Below are 20,525 nucleotides of genomic sequence, written 5' to 3' on the forward strand. Positions count from 1 at the left end.
TCTCTCTACCTGGAGGGAAGCCGCCTAGCAGCAAAAAATATTTTAAATGTAATTTTAGCATACCCGGTGGAGGCACATAGTGGTTTGGATTCCACTTTATACTTTAGGTCCATTCCCCATTACTTCAAAGAAAAGCTCAAAAAACTCAAATGCAATTTTAGCGTTTTAGATTCGGAAAGCTATTTATGCCAAAATTCAACATTTACAGTTGTGCAAGTTTCAACTGCCCTCCTTTATTGGCCACTATTAACGTCCTTTACAAAACAAAATACTTTGTTTGTCTTTGGATACAAGGCACGTGCTGTGTGTGTGCATTATAAATCAAGAATGGCTACAGAAGGTATGTAAGCAGCGACAACAGTGAAGATTGATTTTGTTTTCTCCATAATTCAAATGATTGATGTTGAATATCCAGTTATAATATTGTGAGTTTTTAACTAGAAAGAGTGCTGCTTACTGGATAAGGGTTAATGAATGGTCCTTTTACTTGGCTCATGGGGATTTTACAGATTGATAAGTGCATATGAATCTTTGCATTTAATTAATGTCTTTGTGAAAGTTTTAAAACACACAAGGAACACACATTTTTTGATCATTCTGCATTAAACTTCCCCAGCATAAAAACGGGAATTTTCACACAAGACATCACTGAAAAATAGTAAAAATAAAGGAATTTGCGCAAAATGAATATCGAAAAATCGATGCAATTACGGAAGCGATCACTTACTGAAGTAAATCTTCATCTTGCCAATGTAAATTAAGAAATGTTGGATAGGGTTCAGGTTTTCGTAAATGATTGTCGGGGTTTCCTCATTGTTGTAACCGATTTGGGTGAATGACACGGTGAACACAAATGCACGATATTCTTGAGAAACTCAACAAGTTTTGTTCCTTATTTGTTTCATAGACCTATGTTTCCAGATTCTGCCGCTAGGCGGCAGTTTTCCAAAATGGCGGATATTGCTAGTGAGAAGGCGTTCTGTGTCCTTGAATATCACGCAACGAGGTCCGTTACAGTTGTGCAGCGACATTTTCGTGCGCGATATCGGAAAGATGCACCATCAGACAATTCGATTAGAAGGTGGTATGCACAGTTCAAGGAAAAAGGTTGCATTTGCAAAAACAAAAGCAGTGGTCGACCATCAGTGCCGGAACATGATGTGGAGCGAGTTCGTGAAACCTATCTACGGAGCCCGAAGAAATCGATTCCTGCTGGATCCAAGGAACTAAACATACCGAAGACAACATTATGGAGTGTTCTACGAAAACGGCTCAACATGAAACCATACCGCCTAAGTCTGCATCAAAAGCTAACACTTAACGACCGTCGTGTACGGGAAACGTTCGCCAGCGATATGCAAAATCTCATGACTGACGATGACAATTTCATCGAGAATTTCGTTTCCACTGACGAGGCGACATTCCACCTAAGTGGAAAAGTAAACACACACAATGTGCGCATATGGGGAACGGAAAATCCTCATCAGTTTGTTGAATTGGTTCGGGACTCGCCTAAAGTGAATGTTTTTTGTGCTGTGTCACGAGAAAAGGTGTACGGTCCATTCTTCTTCATGGAGAAAACGGTTACAGGATTGACATTCCTGGATATGTTGAATGAGTGGCTATTTCCTCAAGTGGAAGAAGATTCTAACACCTTCATCATGCAATTGGATGGAGCCCCACCTCATTTCCACTGTGAAGTGCGATCATTGCTCAACAGAAAATTACCAAAACGTTGGATTGGGCGCGGGAGTGATGAGGATGAAAACCTTTTATCATGGCCGCCTCGTTCCCCTGACCTTTCTCCTTGCGATTTTTTTCTCTGGGGATACGTAAAAGATACCGTTTACTATCCTCCATTACCCACTACCATCGAGGAACTGAAAACACGCATAACGAATTCCATCAACAGTGTTACACGTGATATGCTATCCCGAGTGTGGCAGGAAATGGACTATCGCTTAGATATCTGCAGGATATCGCGAGGCGAGCACATGGAACATTTGTGACTTTGTCATAAAAACTTGATGAGTTTTCTAACATTTTGCAAAAAATTGCATGTATCTACCTTTATTACGTAAAGTACAGTGCTTGTTTGTAACCCCGACAATCATTTACGAAAACCCTGTACATAGTGTTTGGGAAAACAAATACTTTTACATACTATATTGTGGAAAGCAGTTTAGAACAAAACATTCATCAAATTTGCAATTCTTCTCTTGTTCATAGCGCTTTAAAACTCTTGGAAAAAGTTTCATTTATTTATTTCATTTATCACAACAGGCGTAAATTTTAGGGGCCACTTCCTGCCACTCACTTCCTCAAGAAGTATATACATTATAAAAAAATGTTGTTGTCAATCTTACCCCCTCCCAAATGTTTGTATGAGGTTGGCACACTCTGATTATTATCATACTCTCGAAATATATAAAACACCCATTAGCCAAATGCTAGGATAAGAAAGCCTTGTCATGGATCTGTTTCATACTATAATGTGTTTTTATTTACCTGTTTGGTAGTTTTAAGATATTTGTTCCATTCTGAATGATTTTGTACTCCCCAGTCCCCAATCCGGAAAGCGTGCACTTTGGTTATAGCCAGATATTGCACTACTTCTAGCCACAAAAGTATTAAGTGGATCATGTTTCAAGTTTTAAATGAAAGATACATTTGACAGGTATCATTCGTCGTCATACTTTCTAGTATCGACAATATTCATAAGAAAAATGTGCACATAGTCAAGACAAGAATATACTTTTTCTTATTGAAGCATTCATATTTTCCTAATCACTTACATCTTGAATTTGTTCGGGTGGGCAAACTGGTGACAGACGAATTTTTGGATGGGCGATTGCCCAACCTCGCCCACCCCTCGCGCCGTCCCTGGTGAACAGCGATTTAATGTGTGCAACTACTTTGTACATCGCTTTAGGAGCCAACGTAGGAACTGCTTGAAAATTAGTACGTGTTCTGGATGTTCCTGTGTCAAGGCAGGACATAGTTTCAAAACTACAGTGTAAGGATTGTTTTAACTTGTGTCACACCAAATGTGTTCAACTAGAGGAGAATGACGTAGAATTCATTAAATCAACAAATGAAGTATGGCTGTGTATAAAATGTGCAACATCCAGGCGTGGTAACTTGCTAGAAGATAGTGCAAATTAACCATTAGGAGAAGTAAAACCGTCTATTACGGATGTGTACGAGCTATTACAGGGTTTGAAAAGGGAAGTGGAAAATCTGAGGAAACAACAAGAAACCACCGAACGCGAATTAGGAAAGTCGCTTGAAAGTCTCGCACACGAAAAACTTGACGAGAATGTAGAGTCGGTGAAAAACAATCTGAAACTATCGAAACGTGTCTGCTTCAAATAGAACAGTTAAAAGAAGAAAATATTGTTCTAAAAAAGAAATTAAATGAGTCAAAATTGCAATTAGACGAATTAGAACAATATGGGAGAAGAACACACTGAAAATATGTAGTGTTCCTGATAACCAGAATAACAATTTGTTTGAAGTTGTAAAAAATGTAAGGCGAGTGTTAGATATTTAACTATATAATCAAATGATAGAGACCTGTCATACATTAAAGAAGCCTCCTCAACAAAAATATGCAGCCATAATTGTTAAATTTCTTACGCGAGTATATAAGAGTAAATTTACGGAAAGAAGAAAGGTAAAAATAAATCTAAGTTGTCTTCATTTGGGTTACACTAACAATGATATGATATACGTACATTAACCAAGGGGTCAGCCCCCTTTGAAGGAAATTATATAGTGACGCCAGAGCAATTAAACCGGAAAGAAATTATGCCTATGTATGGGTTGATAATTCTGAAAATATAAGGTTGAGGAAGAAAGAAGGTGACAAGGATGCTTATGTAGTAAGAACAACTGATGACATAGATAACTTGAAAGAATAAATGCCTTCGTCTGATATAAATGATTTACTATCAAAATGTAAGGTGTCTGAATACAAAACTTATGAATTTTTTGTAAATAATATAGCAAGTGGATATGATATCATTGTCTTAAGCAGTTAATTATTTCATGACAATTATAGGGTCTATTGTCATGATAAAACTGGTAATCATAAAGGAGGTGGTGTTCTTATCGCAGCAAAAATAAAATACCATCAGCTGTTGTTGCACTAGAAAGTAATATTGATATGTTATGTATTAAGGTCTCTATATGTAACCAATTTTATTATATAATCGGGATATATATATATATCTCCTGCTTCCAAAATTGATATCTACAAGTCATTTTACAATTTGTTTGAATGCAAAGAAGAGTTACAAAATATTGTATTTATAGTTGGAGACTTTAATTTGCCGTTGATATCTGACTCTTCTTACAATCTACAAGAAAGTAGGGCCCGTTATAAATTGTTGCGAAACTTTTTAAGTTTCTATAACTTACATTCAATAAACAATGTTAAGAATAGCAATAAGAGAACCTTAGATCTTATACTTACTAATGTGTACAGTAACATTACAGTATCTAGAGATGAATATGCTCTTGATAAGGAGGATATACATCATCCTGCATGAATTATAACTACAAATATGTCTATGGAAATAAAGGTCAAGGATATTAAAAATAATATCACGCTTAAAAGGAACTTTTGTAAAGCAAACTTATGCGCATGTACGAATTATTACGTGATATAGACTGGATATATTTATACAAAATAGGTAATGTAGAAGAGGCCATAACTTATTTTAATAATGTAATTAATAAGGTATTTGATGAAACTGTCCCATATAAGAAACCTAGTATACCCAACAAATATCTACGATGGTTTACAGTAGAAATTATTATTAAATTAAAACTAAAAGAATATCATAGTAAACGAATGCAAGAGAGTGTAAATAGCGAGGAAAAATATTAAAGGTTTAGAAAAATATCTAAAATATTGATAGAAAAAGCATTCAAAATCTACATCAAAGAAATGGAAAAAAATATACAAAAATATACCAAATGATTCTGTGAATTTGTGAAAAGTAAAAGGGGCAAAAGAACCAATTAAAATCCTACAATGTTCTTTGGAAATAAATTACTTGACACGAGTCAAAATGTTGTTAATGGCTTTGCGTCCTATTTTAAATCAGTATATGTAGATAACATTGGTGTTTATAATCGATCAGAATATAGTGACCCACAAAGGGGTTTACACTATTTGAATGTTAATAACAGAGAAAGTATTACAGATAACCTGATGGAACTTTTTGTATCTGGATCTGTCATGATTAGTGCTTGTTGCCATTCATTTGTTTTTCTTTAATTTCAGTTCAGTTGCCAGTAGTGACAAGTAATTGACAAGATGGCTGGGAACCTTTCCATTGAGCAACGGAAGTGAATTTTAAAGTGTTTTTGGAAATGTGAGAACATGAAAGAAGTGCAGAGACGATGGCGGGCAGAATTTGATACTACGCCACCGTCACGTGTAACAATTACGGAATTACGCGACAAGTTTGAAAGGGAAGGAACTGTGTGCGATCTGGGACGGTGTGGCAGGAAGAAATCAGTATCGGACGAAAGAAGGATGGAAGCAGTGGTACAAACTTTCACAAGATCTCCCAAGAAGTCCATACATCAAATTCTGCCCGCCATCGTCTCTGCACTTCTTTCATGTTCTCACATTTCCAAAAACACTTTAAAATCCACTTCCGTTGCTCAATGGAAAGGTTCCCAGCCATCTTGTCAATTACTTGTCACTACTGGCAACTAAACTGAAATTAAAGCAAAACAAATAAATGGCAACAAGCACTAATCATGACTAATCCAGATACAAAAAGTTCCATCAGGTTATCTGTAATACTTTCTCTGTTATTAACATTCAAATAGTGTAAACCCCTTTCTGGGACACTCGGTATTCTAAAAAGGAAACCTATATGATCTATCAATTAGTACAATAACATACATCTAAAGAATATTGTGAAGCGATAAAAAAATTAAAACCAAAAAATCAACTGGGCCGGATGGAATCCCTCCTTATGTATTGAAAGAATGTGCAGAAATAGTAGAGAAACCTTTGTATTCAATATTTAATTTAATAATCAGAAATCAATACTTCCCTAATCTATGGAAATTAACACAAGACTGCCCCATTTTTAAAACAGGAGATGCTAGAAATATATAATACTATAAACCTATTCCAATTTTATGTGCACCAGCAAAAGTATTTGGAAATATTATATACAAGTATGCGAATATTTAATCATGTATAGAGTTATGTAAGTGAAAGTCAACATTGATTTTTTACTGGTAGGTCGACAACGACGAATCTAATTAATTTTGTCCTACAGGGCGGGAAATAACCTTTTGCTAGGGGTCTGCAGGAAAAAGTAACAACAATTAAGAAATTATAGTAATACCAAATGTTTACTACGACAATTGTGGTTACAAAAACAAAATTAAAAGTTAGTTCACGACAAACCACCTTGCTTCAAGGCAAATGCTAAAACCAAGACCTTCTTCGGCGAAGTGGCATTGACTTCTTCAGCAGTTCTGAATGGCCGGGTGCATCACCGGACCTGAATGCAGAGGAGCACTTTGGGGCTATTCTGAAGGATGCAGTTGAGTCCTTGATGATAGTGGAACGCGGACCGGACCGGTATTCCCGGCCAACACTCCTTGCACATCTGGAACAAGTCCTCCGTGACATGGAATGGAATACGGACTGTTTGCGAATCTTCTGAGCTCCTACCCTGATCGTCTTCGTGCTGTGAGAGAAGCAAACTGCGGACATACTAACTTTTAATTTTGTTTTCGTAACCACAATTGTCGTAGTAAACATTTGGTATTACCATAATTTCTTAATTGTTGTTACTTTTTACTGTGGACCCCTAGCAAAAGGTTTTTTCCCACCCTGTACATGCACACAATATATTACATGATTTTTTCAAGTATGCATGTAATTTACACTGATTTCTCCAACGCATTTGATAAAATTGGTCATGATGTCTTGTTAAATATACTTTCAAGCTTTGGGTTGACAGATAAATTTTTGTCTCTTATTGACTCGTACTTGAATAATAGGAAACAGTATGTAACATAAAAATACTAAGTCATATATTTATATTGCACAGTCAGGGGTTCCTCAAGGATCCAACTTAGGACCATTGCTTTTCATTCTTTTAGCAAATGATTTATCGTTACATGTTAAACATTCTAATTGTTTAATGTATGCAGATGACGTGAAGTTACATAAACAAATTAATGAGCCGGAGGATGTTATCAAACTACAAACAGATATAAACAACTTATATGAGTGGAGTGTTGAAAGTAACCTTGGACTCAACATCAAGAAATGCTGTTTTATGATAATATCAAATAGAGAACATACCACATATGTATTATGAGTACCACATTAATCAAGAAAAACTGAAACAAGTAAAAAGTATTAAAGATCTGGAAGTAATAATTGATTGTAAACTAGCGTTTCATGAACATATATCTCATGTAATAAATAGTGCGTATTGATCTTTGCGTTTCCTAATAAGAAACTGTCTCAATTTTTGCAGTACTACCTCTATTAAACTTATTTATAGCGCCTTAGTTAGAAGCAAACTAGAATATGCATCTATTGTTTCGTCGCCAATTTACAAGACCCACATAAAACAAATATAACAAGTGCAAAAATAGTTTTTAAGATATCTATATTACAATAGGTAAAACATGTCTGCATACGCATACAGAGTTTCGTATGGCTTTTTACTGCATGAATTCTCATGTATGCCACTCAGCAACAGAAGAGAATTAGGACAATATATATTTCTTTATAAAATTATAACTGGGTTGTTGGATAATACAGAGTTTCTTCACCAAATATAATTCAATGCTAGCACATGTACACTCATGCTCAAAAATAAAGGATAATAGATGTTTTGGTGCCCCACGATACAGAACTGAAACAAACTAGTTCTGATAGCACAGATACATGTTGAACACACATGAGACATCCACATACCCTGTTTAACCCTGTTTATTGCAGAAAACGTGAGAAAAACTAAAGAGTGCACATATGATACAAACCAAGGGAGATGGTAAATTGTTGTTCCACAGTTCTTTGAGCATGTGCACATGTTTCAGTATGGAATGTGATGCCCTTGCACATTGACACATGCAGTACAACGGTTTGGCATATTCTGGAGGAGGTTGTCGAGCATCTGTTGGGGTATGGCCTCCCATTCTTGCACCAGTGCCTGTCGGAGCTCCTGAAGAGCCCGAGGAGGTGGAAGACGTGCGGCGATACGTCAGCCTAGAGCATCCCAAGCATGTTTGTTTGGGTTGAGGTTGGGGGAATAGTCAGGCCACTCCATTCGTATGATCTCTTCTGTTTGAAGGTACTCCTTCAAAATAGCAGCTAGGTGTGGCCTGGCATTGTCATCCATCAGGAGGAATGTAGGACCGACTGCACCTCTGAAAAGACGAGCATAGTCTTGCAGAATAACATCCCGGTACACCTGACCTGTTACAGTACCTCTGTCGAAGATATGCAAATGTGTACGTGAACCCAGGATAATGCCACCCAACACCATGACACTACCACCTCCATACTGGTCCCTTTCGAAGATGTTACCGGGTCGGTATCTGGTTCCTGGTTCACGCCAGATGGTTACACGACGAGAATCATTGTTGAGACTATACCTGGACTCGTCAGTGACGAGTACCTGAGACCATTCTTCCATTGTTCATGTCCTGTGTTCTCTACACCAGTTGTTACGGGCTACTCTGTGACCATGTAACAGTGGAATGCAAATTGCAGGCCTTCGGGCGAATAAGCCGTGCCTGTTGAGTCGTCTGTACACAGTGTGTCTGGAAACAACTGTTCCAGTGGCAGCTGCAAGGTCTCGAGCAAGGGCCCCGGCAGTACTCCGTCTGTGTCTCCGGGCACTTACGGTCAGATATCTGTCTTCTCGTGTGTTGTACACTGTGGACGTCCACTGCTGTAGCGCCGAGACATGTTTCCAGCCTGTTGGAATCGTTGTCATAATCGTGAGATGACACTTTGTGGCACATGGAGCACCTGTGACATGACCTGCTGTCTTTGGCCCGCCTCTAGCCACCCAAGTATCCTTCCCCTCATTACATCATCAATATGTATTCGTTGAGCCATTTCACACACACACTCACCATTAGCACAACCGAACACAACTGCACACTTCCTATAGGCACTGGACTCTGGTCAGCAGTTTCGCTCCTGTGAGTCATTGGCCTGCTTACAGTGCCACCACACACTGGATCAACGTTATAGTCAACACAGGTTCTTTGGTACAGTACCCGGACATCATTTCAAGCTGCAACGTGCACATCAAATATTTCTTTGTACAAGATTCAGCATTATCCTTAATTTATGAGAATGAGTGTAATTTAAGAATAAGAAATTTATTGCTATATAGTAATATCCCTAAAACTGAAAAGTACAAACAATCACCATTAATTAGAATGAGTAGTATGTATAATAGAATAACATCCACAAATCCAGATATTGATTTTAATCTTAACATTTTGGAATATAAAAATGCTATAAAAGCAACACTTGACAGAGATACTTTCACAAATGGTCGATTGCATTTATTATTTAATTGTAGAATATGTTCTATATGTATCCCTATATCCACATAAATATGTGTGTGTGTATGTATAGTGTAAATATGCATATGTGGATGAGCTTATGGATGTGTGTCCATTAATATGTGTATGGATTTATTTCATTATTGTTTCTATCTTTTTATGGTTATATTTATTCTGAACAAATCTAATCTGCATACGTATTCATGAGAAATGTGATTTTATGCTATATTCTCTAATGATAATATTCGTTGTGGATTTATGGATAATTTATATATGTATTATATATATATAATGTGTGTGTGTGTGTTCTTATGCGAGCACATCATTACTCTACGTTACATACGTGTACTTATATATATATGTATGTATGCTATTTAATCTAACTTATATTCATATTTACATTATTTGTGTTATATTAATGCCTCTGTAATTGGAGATATGCTTTCTCTGTAGATGGTAAATAAATAAATGTTCATTGGCTTACTATCAAAAATCCTCCGGGAAGATACTAACACATGTACGTATGTAACCATAACATTTTAAAAACCATAACAATAATATTCCAGGAAACGTTTCAAACAGCTGATGTACAGCCACCCGCAATAAAAGTAAGATACCTAGATCCTTGAATACTCAATTCCTTGTATTGTGCTGTGTGCGTTGCGTAAATTTACGGCGATAGCTGAACTTACCTTTGTAGAATTGCTATTGAAATTCACTCATCGCCGTAGAGCTAGGCAATACATTTAACGCCATGCAAGGGAGCGGTTATTTCGGGATCTAGATGTCCCGTTTTTATTGCTGGTGACTGTACTTCCTACGACTCGTTACAAAATGGAGGGGAAATACCGGGTGGCCAGAATTAAAGTTACCCAAATCAGAGCCCTCTGCAACCTGTTTGAGGCATCGTAAAACTTTGAAATTTGGTAAATCCACCATGGGGAAGAGGATGGCGATAAAAAAAATTCAATTTTCCGCCACCAGGTTGAAATGTGGCGCTGTGCTTCCATGATGGGTTGTACAAATAATTAGAAAGACATTTGTTAGTGGCTGGAAGTTTCGAGAAAATAATCTCTCGTTTATTGCAAGATTGCAAGGCAAAGGCAAATCCATAACCAATTGAAGCAGTTTACGTCATTATTACAACCCATCACGGAAGTAAAGCGCCACATTTCAACCTGGTGGTGGAAAATTGAACTATTTTTTATGCCATCCTCTTCCCCATGGTCTGCAAAGGGGATTCACCAAATTATTGAAAAGCTCCACTTGTATATCGAGGTGATTTATGAAATGTTCTTTGTTGGTGCGCTGGGCGAGGCACAATTGACGAATATAGAATGAACAGGCTACAGTATTATATTGTTTGCTTCTCTTCAAAAGCATTGTTTCGGCAGATATGCCCGCTGTTCCCCCGTTAGAAAGAGAAAACTAGAAAATGGCGAAATGTGGCTTGTTATTCCATCCTTTCCCTCTCTCTCCCTCCATTTTCCAAGGCTGATCTTATACCTCGACTGCCTCAACAATTACCCGACCTGAAGCCTTTGGCATTAACCAGGCTCCACTAATCCTAGTGGTGTTATCTTACGGCGACAGGGAGGATGTAAAGGAGGTGTGGGGGAGAAGGGGATCAATATGGGAAAGAAAATTATCTTCACCTCACGTTGCTTCTTCCCTCAGTGTTGGCAACGCCTTATCGCAAAAATGTGCTCAAATATTTCTCTAGGAACATTCTTCCTCACGTACTTTAAGCCCTGAGAAGGAGACCAACATGTTTATTGCCAGATGATTGAGTCTTTACGTTGGGTACTTTGAACTCCAGCGAGTAGTTTGTTTCTATGATGCTGTTTGAGAGCATAAATGCTTTTTAGCCTCCAGTAAAATTAGCGACGTTTCACCTATTGCCCTTAAAATAAATAGCAATCATTTTCTTATTTCCTATTCTACTGTAATTCCTTTGTAATTTCCTTTAAAAAGAGTATTTGCCGATAAATGCAGACGCATCATTTAGCGATTTGAAACTTGACTATTGTTCAGAGAAAGATTTGTGTAACATATTTATTACAATTCGAAGACAGTGTTGCACAATTCAAGCATAATACTTCTCTAATTGTACTCGAATACCTTTCGGTCCTTTAGGATAGCATCAGAACGAAACAATTAATATTCCAGAGTTCAACTTTACTCATCGTACAACGGACAAACTTCTGGTGTCCACAAGTACGCCGTGTCCCAAAAGTCCGGTAACACTTTTATTAATTAATTATACAAAAACTACAAGTAATATAGCTTTCGTGTATATGCCATATGAAAGAGTCTCTCAAATGTTTTTTTTAATGTATGAGTTCACAATGCCTCGAAATGGGAACCATGTGTAACACGCATATGTCTACACGGTAATAAAATTCTTGCCATGCTCTTTGGAGCATATCCTCAGAGACAGTGGTAGCAACTTCTTAAATCCTGCGCTTGAGTTCTTCTACATTTTGTGGGAAAGGTGGCACATACACACTATCTTCTATGTATCCCCATAAGAAGAAGTGACAGGGAGTTAGATTCGCGGATCTTGGAGGCCACGTGTCGAAACACTGATCATTTTGCCCGCTCGCCCTATCCAGCGTTGAGGTAACTCTTTGTTCAGGAATTCACGAACGTCGTGATGGTAATGGGGTGGGGCCCCGTCCTGCTGGAACAGGAAATTGTCAGAATCTTCTTGCATTTGTGGGAACAACCACTGCTGTAACATATCCAGGTACGTATGGCCAGTTACAGTGTTTTCTGCGAAGAAGAATGGTTCGTAAAATTTCCGTGATGACACTGCGCAGAAAACGTTTACTTTGGGTAAATCACGCTCATATTCGACGAATTCGCGAGGATTCTGAGCACCCCATATTCGACAGTTATGTCTGTTCACTCTGCCATTTGTGTGGAAAGTTGCCTCATCACTAAAGATTATGCGATCCACAAAGTTCTCATCCTCTGCCATGAATCGTTGCACTCGGATACAAAACTCATAGCGCTGTTGTTTATCGTTTGGTTTCAATTTATGCAAGAGCTGCAATTTATAGGGCTTCATACACGGTCTCTTACGTAGCGTTCTCCAAACTGTCGTCCGTGGTATTTGTAGCTCGCGGGATGCTCGACGAACAGACTTTTTCGGACTTCTTACAAATTACTCTCTCACACGGTCAACGGTCTCCTCACTCACTGTAGGACGGCCACTCCTTTTGTTAGGACACAGGCAACAAGTAGTCACAAATTTATAATGCCAGGCATAAATAGACTTCCTGCTTGGTGCTTCTTTCTTGTCCCTTGTCCTAAACTTCCGTTGCACATCTGTAGCACTCTTGTTTTTATCGAACTCCAACACACAGAAAGCACGCTCTGCACCAGAAGTCGCATTGTTTACAACACGCCGACGCCAACGCCAACTGCGGTGAATGTGCGAACTACGAGCATTGCCTGAAAAAAAAAAAAACACATTTGAGATACTCTTTCATATGACATATAAACGAAAGCTATATCACTTGTAGTTTTTGTGTAATGAATTAAGAAAAGTGTTACCGGACTTTTGGGACACGGTGTACTTGTCTTATAGTATCGTGTTTGTCATAATAGAAAGCTAAAACTCTCTAGTAGCAATTCCCAGTACCCACGAATAAGAAAGCAGAGCAGTGGCTGGTTTGTTGTTGATTTGGTTTATTTTACTTTGCTTTTCTGCCACTTTTGGCTAATTGCGAAGATGAGAATGAGCAATGATGTGATGAAAAGATACACTAGCAAGGAACACCCATTCCTAGGCCGGGGTTCGAACCCAGAACCCTCGGCATCGTAGCTTGCTGTGAAAGCTACTACGCACCGGAAGTCGGCTAGCAATGGTTAGTTACGTAATAGTAGCACCACTGTAGTCACGTGACCTGTATGTGTTTCCTCGAAGTGCGAAAGGAAAGTGCAAGCGTCTTAAAATATATTAATACTAAAGATATTGAGATTACACTATGCTGCACTGACTGCAAAAAAACTTTTGACGATCCAACGTTACCTTACGGAGTTGTGGAAGCATTCTACGAATACAGGAAAACCGTTCAGGACGACAAACCTTTCACGACAACGTAAGTTGCCGCAACGCTACCTTGGTCATGAATCTACTTCGCAGCTGGCTGTGGGAGATAATGGAACACCCTACATACTCGCTAGACATGAGTGTATGTGATTGCCAAGGTGAAAGGCTCGCAGTGAGGGAAAGGACCTCATACCCGATACGAGATTATCTCATGCTGTAAGGTGCCTCCTTGGAGTTGGGGACTTTCTGCTCCCTTCAATTATCACACGGTGACAGAGTACCTCCCGATATTGTCAATGAAGTGAAGTTTGCAGTGATATAGGAGATTGATTAGAATAGAAGAGCGTAGGAGGTAGAAGTTTTATCTTCAGTAACGAGTAAACAAATCAGATATTCTTTCAGATAACTTGTTGTTAAGGAACATTTTGTTTTTGTTGTTTAATTTCAATTGATGTCCATGTAGATTAACTTGGATTCAACCAACAATTTAAAGTGGGATTCGAGCCACTATGCAATATACTTCCACTGGGAATCAAACCCTCGACTCCTTGAATGGTTTGCCCTTGCTCTTGCTTTTCATGTGAATTTTTAAGAAAATCCATAATGTTTTTGTTTCATGACTCTGTATGTATGTACATTTAAATAAATATATGTATGTGAATGCACACACAGCCTCCTAGACAATACATATAAAGGTATGTTTTTCATGCTTGCCACTCTAAATTATTTCAAGTCTGTGCCACTGCTGTAGTACAGTCACCGTAGGACATCATCAAATGTGGCCGACGGTATACAGAGCTTTCCAAAAAGTGTTGCAGAAGGTGATAAACATCCCATGGTAAAACATGTAAGTGGCCTGTCAATAAATTCATTTGATAAAAATGATAACACGTTGCCACCGATTTTATGTGGAAGAATGATTTATTGTGATGGCACTTGATTAGTTTTCTTTGTGCGTTAGTCATTTTATAAAATTTTGGGTGAATTATGTGTGTGGTGAAATAGAAACCGAGTTCATTCGAAACCTTCTTTGCATGTACCTCACTTTGCGTATCAATTTATATTCAAGACAAGATCTACTTGACATGTTGTTGAAAGTTGCATTAGCGTCCAAAGAATAACTTTAGAATTTAGAATTCCATTTTCTTGAATTTTAGACCTGGTACCACTAGCAAGTTACCTAGAAGAGAAGACAAGTGACATCGTTGTTTCTTGTAGCGCGTCCTCCGAAGCAAGTTACGAAGACATTTATGAACTTTTGCAATGCATTTTCCTTCCTGAGAAAACAAATCAAGTTACGAGTACATGTCTAAGCAAGCATGTACGCGCGAGAGAGAAAAGACAGAAGAACCAAAAAGAATCTCTCCAAGCTTCCAGAAACAAAGCACGGAACCTGGAAGAAATTTGTCCTCTTGGAAAACCTTACTTTGATATTTGATACCGATGGGATGGGGGGGATCGGAGAAAGTTCTGCGGTGGGATGGCGATTTTAATGAGATTCCGGAAGGATTTTTTTTTTTAAAAAGAGGGATACCTTGAGAATGAAGAGCTTAAGAAGAGGGAACGTCACACACCATCCCCCCTTTTTGCCCAAATTGCATTTTTAATGACTCCTATATCGAAAGATGTAGCTGTGGGAGAGGGGATTGTCTTTTCCCTTTAACGATGAATAATTCAGACAAAGAAAGATGATAGTGCAGAAATATTCATTAATGTATTAGGCGGTGTCAGGTTTCGTAGCTTGTATGGGCAGTTTATTTTCGCTGAAAAGGAACAGTCAGAGGGATCGTTCCTGACCCGATGCCAATCACATCACTATTCTTCTTTAGGGGAAACTACATCCGAAATTGTCTGCCTATTATAGTTTAACGAGAAATTTGCAGACAGTTGGCTCCCCTACATCTGCAGAGATAAATGAAGAGCGGTGATTTTTGCATAAACATATTCGTATAGCGGGAACCGCAAAGGTGTAATCAGTAGACGGGGACGTACCGGTACGAATCTCGGGATGGAGGATCTCGGATGGGAATTTTACCTACAATGTCCTTCCTTAAACCGGGTCTGGGGATTACGCAGCTTCTAACAAATGAGTCAACCCTATGTCCTACCTCTACAACCACTAGGCGCCTTCATGGTAAGGTGCATTACACAGGGAAGAATATTACCTCTATAATTTGAACGGATATCGTATAATTTTCAGAACTTTACCTTACTTTAGCAGGACAAGTCTTACCGTGAAAGAAGTATCGTCACAAAGTAATATCAGGAACATGAGGATGAATTAAAATTACTTCAATGCCTTCTTATAAGGGTTTGGTTAGATTGGACTCTGTTTCAGCCGAACCTTCAGGCTGGCGTATACGGCAGAAAACGGAGGAACAAACATTACAATGTAAATAAATGTATGTTGTTACAATTGCGCCGAACCACTCTGACGTGCACGATCGTGTTTCACCGACAACCAATTCGGACCAAATCAATTTGTTTTCTTCGGCCGAATTCGATAGAAGTGTCGTGCATTTTAGTGACAGGAATGGACAATGAAAAGTTTATTGACTTGGTTTACGAGACGCATCAATCAAGAACTGTTACAATCCGGAGACAGGAAATTGTAGCTTAAAAGTACAATGGAACGGCATAGCAATTTATTTCTCGTTATTAAAAATACACACAGATAGAAGAAAACTCTTCCAAATCTCATTAAGCCATTCCGTTCTCCTTCTCCAATATTTATTTTCAAACAAAGGTTTTCCCAACAGTGACGTTTCGATACTTCTGCTCATCAAACTCTATCACTGACATTTTCCTGATTCAATGTGACCACTACATCTTCAGAACGTCCGTCAGTCGAACTCGGCAGAGTAAAGTTGGGCAGAAACCGGATCCAATGTAAGATAAGAAAGCCTGCGCAAAAGTTTATGACGTCATCAGCTGGGCAAAGCAAGTTGTGTTCTTGTAAAGTGGGTACTGAATCAGTGTACGTATGTGTGTGTGTGCCATCACAGGCTGCTAACTTTGCAAACCAGCTCAAAATGCTATGTCCATGCTTCCTGAAGCGTTTACAAGCTCTTGCTTGCCGAAGGAATCGCCTGTTAATTAACTGAGCTTCAGGAGGGTCTTCCTCTTGACCTGTTCCCGCCATCACTGGTTGCCAAATTAATACAGCAGGTTCTTGCGGCTTAATCGCAGATCTCGGCGGTTCGTTGGTTTAATATAGTACGCGAATTCTGGGCTGCAATGCATTGCCACATTTCGGTGGTAAATAGGCGTTACCGGTGTTCGGAGACTTAATTTGTGCATGAAATTAGTATTAACTTTTTGTATTCGTTTGTTTCCAATATAAGTAGAGGGATTATTTTTATTAATTTAAGCACAATGGAAAACCTATTTTGACGATGTTTTTGTCGATTTTATACTATTGCAACTCTGTGATTTTTCATCTCGTACTTCGTACGAGTGTCATAATTTCTTTCCAGTTAAAGTACGTAACACTTACACCTACACCCACCCACGCACACCCACCCAGGCACACCCACGCACACCCACCCACGCACACCCACGCTATGCAACAAGTTATTACGCAATGTTTACGCAATATTATGATGACTCGTATCTAGCGTGTTGTTGGTTATGACGTAATGCGATGATGTGTTGTCTTCTGATTGACTTACTGTTTGGGATGTTTTCATCCGCCCTTAGGTTACTTAAAGGGTTTTCGCATTACAGATCAGTTAGTATCGTGAGAGTGTTTTGAAGAGTACGGATGTGTTGTTGCAGTGTTAAAAGTTAAGTATTTAATTTATTTTAAAGCTTCCATCTATCCCTATCTTGAGAAAAATATATATACTCTTTTTCCATCCCTACCGATTTCCTTTAGGTCCATCTCAATGTTGTCCTTCCATCTTCGTCTTGGCCTTCCTACAGGTCTCTTACCATCAGGTTTCCCAACAAGAATCCTGTAAACTTCTCTTTCCTCTCCCATTCGTGCCACATGGCATAGTCTTCTTTATTTAATTGTTCTAATAATATCTGGACATGAATATAAATTATGTAGTTCTAAATTATGTAACCTTCTACACTAACCTGTCTTCTCATCCCTTTTAGGTCCAAATATTTTTCTAACAATCTTATTTTCAAATACTCTCAATTTATGCTCCTCTTTCAATATAATAGACCAAGTTTCACATCCATATAATACTACAGGTAAAATTACTGTTTTGTATATTTTAACTTTTAGTTCCTTGGAGAGAAGTAACATACATTTCCTGAATTAAGCCTACTTTTTATTTTATTTCCTCTTTAATATAATTTTCATTTGTTAATATTACTCCTAAATATTTGAATTTAGAAACTAGTTCAAATAAGTTATTATCATGTGCTTGCATTAGATATTAAATTTAGAATTTAGGTTTGTTAAAAAAATAATCGTTAGTTCATATGATATTATTTCTTGTGATGCATGTTTGTTGTCCGTGTTGATGTTTTTTTGTTTGTTTTAACAGGATTCGAATTCTTGAAGGGAGGGAAGAGGGGGTTAAGTTTGTCGAGAATATCACGCATTCCATGTTTATAAGTAATTACATTTTTAATAGAAAGCGTATCTTTTATCAATGTTTCATGAGATTTGGTTGCCTGCAAAAGTTAATCTGTTTATCTCCTTGTTCTATCACGATAAGGAACTAAAAATATAAAATTTTCCTTATCCTCTGCTTACACATTTTCTCTTTTCACACAATCTCTATGTAGATCAATTATATCCCTACCTCTTAGAAACATGTTCCCCACCTTCTTTAAATGTACAACAGTCGCAGCAAGGGACAAAAAAGTGAAGTAAAATAAAGCAATTTAATCAATTAAACACTACAAGAATAAATTTACGCTATGTGTGTCACATTCTTTGTAAAAATGATTGCAATTAAGAAATTATTAGCCCCATCTAGTTCGCTACACTTTTAGACATATGGTGGAGTGCAGGTGCATCCCAGCGCCAGGCAAGTGCAGTAGAATTGTATTCAACCAAATAGACGAATAGCTGCATTCAAGTTCAAAAAATTCAACAATTGCCTCTGCTTTAAACATTCATTTGTTTACTTAGCTCGCACCATGTAACCATACACCACACACTACACCGCTCCAGAACGTAGTACTACACATGCAGACACCAAATACACTACTTAACACCAAATCAACAAAATAGACGAGTTAATGTTGCACTGTGTAACCGTTTATCTGTGGTGTAAAAAACTAGACGCACATAAGTAGTGAGAATATATTATATTTTTAACCTCAATTTACTAATCGGGAAAATTCCCCTTAGCGAACCAATCAACACAATTCACGTGTCAGGAAGAAAGTTCGCGCCTCACTCAATGCGATGAGTTGTGTGATGATGCTGTCTGTTTCCGCGTTTGACTCATACCAATCGTCCGTGAATCGTCTCCTTCCTTCCCTCGCGTCATGAAGCTCGTCCATCCTATCGGCCAACTTTTTGCCTGCAGCCCGAAAAAGAGAATCGTTATTCTGCAAGTTTTTCATACCGCTTATTTTGCGAAGATTGTCCATAAAAATCATCTCGCACGGTGGACGGAATTCAGGCGCTATTTTGCTCAAGTCGACGAGCCTCGCGACATCCTCACCTCCGTCGAATATGTACGCAAAAATCTTGTGCAGCAGCTCGAGTGGTAAATCGGTTATACGAGTTGTCATTTTCACAAGGTGTTATTTAAATAGAAGTTTCTCGGTATTTATATATAAATTTTCTCGGGGAAAAATACAAAACACATAATCAAGTCAAAATTCAATCTGTGTGAATAACTATTTCAACCACCTTCAAAATAAAATAATTGTAGCTATTACGATAAAATTTTCAGCTATGTTATTTATACAGAATTTCCGGAGACAACATCTGATCCCATCAAAACTTAATCTGATCGAAATTACTACGAAAAAAATCACTTGATACACTTTTTTAAACTTAAAATAATAAATAGTATGTAGCTTTAAAATAAATTAAATACTTAACTTTTAACACTGCAACAACACATCCGTACTCTTCAAAACACTCTCACGATACTAACTGATCTGTAATGCGAAAACCCTTTAAGTAACCTAAGGGCGGATGAAAACATCCCAAACAGTAAGTCAATCAGAAGACAACACATCATCGCATTACGTCATAACCAACAACACGCTAGATACGAGTCATCATAATATTGCGTAAACATTGCGTAATAACTTGTTGCATAGCGTGGGTGTGCGTGGGTGGGAGTGGGTGTGCCTGGGTGTGCGTGGGTGTGCGTGGGTGGGTGTAGGTGTAGGTGTTACGTACTTTAACTCGAAAGAAATTATGACACTCGTGCGAAGTACGAGATGAAAAATCACAGAGTTGCAATAGTATAAAATCGACAAAAACATCGTCAAAATAGGTTTTCCATTGTGCTTAAATTAATAAAAATAATAGGCCTCGTACCAAGTATTGATTTGAACATATACAATGCCTCTACTAATATATGTTCCACAATTGAACAACTGAACGGTCGAGAAAATACTACAAATTTATACTCCATGAGATAGGATTTTCATTTTGACTGTGTGTTAGAAACCTTGTTTTTTTTTAATCAAGGATACACGAGATCCTACTCATTCCTCTTTGTTCTTCTCGCCACTATTTTGCCTCTTTAGGTTAATCGCGACGATGAGACAACCATAGAAGTATCGCTGTCGTCATGAAATCAAGGAGTCATGGTATGAGCATAGTCATAAATTGAGTTGTTTGAGTCATCAACATAGGTACATTATTTAAAGGTTAATAATATAGCAAATGACGAATTTGTTGTATCTTAAAAAAGTTGTCAACAGATATCGTTTTAGCAGCAATACACCA

The sequence above is a fragment of the Lepisma saccharinum genome, chromosome 3 (genome assembly GCF_977018435.1).
Source record: "Lepisma saccharinum chromosome 3, izLepSacc3.1, whole genome shotgun sequence".
Taxonomy (NCBI): Eukaryota; Metazoa; Arthropoda; class Insecta; order Zygentoma; family Lepismatidae; genus Lepisma; species Lepisma saccharinum.